Here is a 2715-nt window from a genome sequence, read left to right as displayed (position 1 = left end):
TTTCTTTTTGAAGAGATTTCAACAATATAGGTCAATCAACCCTGTTTTAGAGACACCCAAAATCAGTGGTTTTTTTGTGGCTGTCGCGCACACCAGATGGCTCTTTGCGATGTGGGACACAAGAAAATCAGCTTAGTAACCATTTGTGTGTAAAGCATAACTATGTCGGGTTGTAGGGGAGTGAAAAATTACGCACAACTAAAGCCAGCTTGGTATATTGGGGATTCGCGGGCGTATATCTCTCACTAATCTCTGCTGGAACACCCCGAGGCGGCCACGCGTTGATTCTTAGGGATGCAATAGTAAAAATTTTTCAGACCTAGACTGTGGTATCTCCAGAGGCTGGTAGATTAGTGGGAGCCAACGTTTGCCTTAAGAAAGTCAGTTCTGGATGAGGGCGGTAACGTGCCTCATCTGGCCATGGTGCATCAGGAGACTCTTGCACAGGGGTCTTGGCTGTCGAACACCTGAATGTATCTTAATCTGGAACAAATCCACAGCTCTGGCTTTTCTGTGGAAACAAAAGCCAGAAAACTCTTTAATCCAGAAGCTAATATCCTTATAAAAAACCCAAGATTTTAAAGTCAAGTAGCCGTATAAAAATAACATTTCTGGCATAACACTCACAGCATTGTATAATCAAAAAAATGTGTTTTCTATTATCCTAATATCAAAGAGATACATAAATATCCAGATTCTCTGTGTGTGGATAGCACATCTTAATACAGTGGACTTTATAGTTGTTGAATAACTACCCTTGAGCCTATTGCTTTAAACTGTACATCTCTCAAAGAAGAAATGACCTCTAGGGCTGGCTGGTCCCCCTTCAGCTTAACACACACTGGCAGAATGGTACGTTTTTCTCGAGCCAAGCTCTGGGAGTCATCAAACGTGCTCAGAAATAGTGGGTCTAAGCTTGTTATCAAAGCAAGCGTGTAGCCAAAACCTTTTTTTTTTTTTAAAATACTATAAAGACTAAATCTACCACACAGCGAATGTGCCGCTGCAGACGCCTCATCCCTGCCCATCACTGCCGTCAAAAGCACCAAAAATAAAATTACACTGGGATAGCCTTGCCCGCCAGAACCTTCCCAGGTCAAACCTGTGTTTTGCGGCGTCTTAGCGCCCCGGTATGAGACAGAGAAGCAGGAACCTGGTTACTGGCGCTCTGTCCAATTGTGTAATTAGTTTAAAATATGCATCAAAGCAGGGTTAGAGGAGTGGCATTAACCTACGATTGCTGTTGGGCGCCATCCTTGTAGCGAGGGCCTTCTCTCTCACGTCCCACAAGAAACCACAGTCCCTACAATCCATACGTATAAACATATAAATCACTCCAGAGCTAGTGGGTCCACACGCTTATATCACTTATAAACTGCTATAGGCCGTGGCAGCTTCTTGCTAATTGTTCTTCCTATCTATAAATAAATAACCCATTTTATAAATCTAGTACCTAGCCAGCGATTGAGCTGGTGCATTCCCACGCGTCTTCACATGTGACTATGCTTTAGCGAATCGCACAGTCTCCAATTTTATACAGCCAAACTGAACCCTGAGCACACACTCGCGTGCACGCAGTGTCCCTCCTCCTTCTTCTCGTTTCCCCAATTCTCATCTCTCTTTTGTCCGCCTATACTTCCTGCCTGTCACTGGCCATAGTGTTTTTATTCTATATAGAGTCGATACTCACGACACCTCTCAATTCTAAATCGTTTTCTATTATAAGGGAGTTGCCCATGGTATGTAGCAAACCTAGAGCGAGAGACAAACAATCATTTGTGTGAGCACAGTGCAGCAATGCACACTACTTCACAATCAATTTCTTAGTGTAACTCTATGTACACGTAAAACATCAAATTAAGGAGAGTATGCTCTCCCTTCTTCTACGTGAGACAGGTTCCTATCCTTTCTCGATATCAAGATATTTGTGGCCACTAGTTGGAGGCCTCCCAGAAAATTCTTACGGCTTATGAGGATAATAGAAACTTGGGAGATTTTGATCTCCATTAATTGAACTGGGGACAAGACCGCTCAACTTGAGGCGGCGTATATAAACCCATCATTCTACCTTAAGCGTTCTGTCTGCCACCACTCAAAACCGGCCACGACATATTTCTTGAATGGTAGTCAACCAGGGGTGAGGACTATAAAATATGACTTTGGTGAAGGCGGGTAGCACAGACATCTAAAACAACTCCTGTAACGGTCCCCACCTTGGCCACTTGGACACCACATGCCCAGTCTTTCTTCATAAGGTTTTGCACATACCTATCATATATGACTCGTCAGCATAGAGAGAAAAACGAGAGAAAGAAAGAAAACACCGCCCAGAATCTTTACATCCATTCTCCAATCACCTGCAAACATCCCATTTGTGCATCCCTAAAGCAGGTCACCAGACGATTTACTACCAATGGTATAGGTCGATCCTAAAAGAAAGTTGCCAGTGCTCCTATGCTGTGAGCTTACTATAACAAGCACAGCGTCCCTTCCAACACAGTGCCTGGGGCAGCGAGAAAGCCAAGAGTGAGGATGGAAGACAGGGTGATTATACACTTCACACTCTCTGAATGCAGTATAAGCAGGCCTTCTAGATTCAACCTTCATCCGCATTAATCCGCTGGATGAACCCTAATACATAGTCTCTCAGCTACCCTGGAAGCAATCGAGCATCTTGTGCTCTTGGTAAATGAGACCACTTGGGACAGAATGAGT

This window comes from Peromyscus leucopus, chromosome 7 (assembly GCF_004664715.2).
Source record: "Peromyscus leucopus breed LL Stock chromosome 7, UCI_PerLeu_2.1, whole genome shotgun sequence".
In the NCBI taxonomy this organism is placed as follows: Eukaryota; Metazoa; Chordata; class Mammalia; order Rodentia; family Cricetidae; genus Peromyscus; species Peromyscus leucopus.
This window is presented reverse-complemented; position numbering follows the sequence as displayed.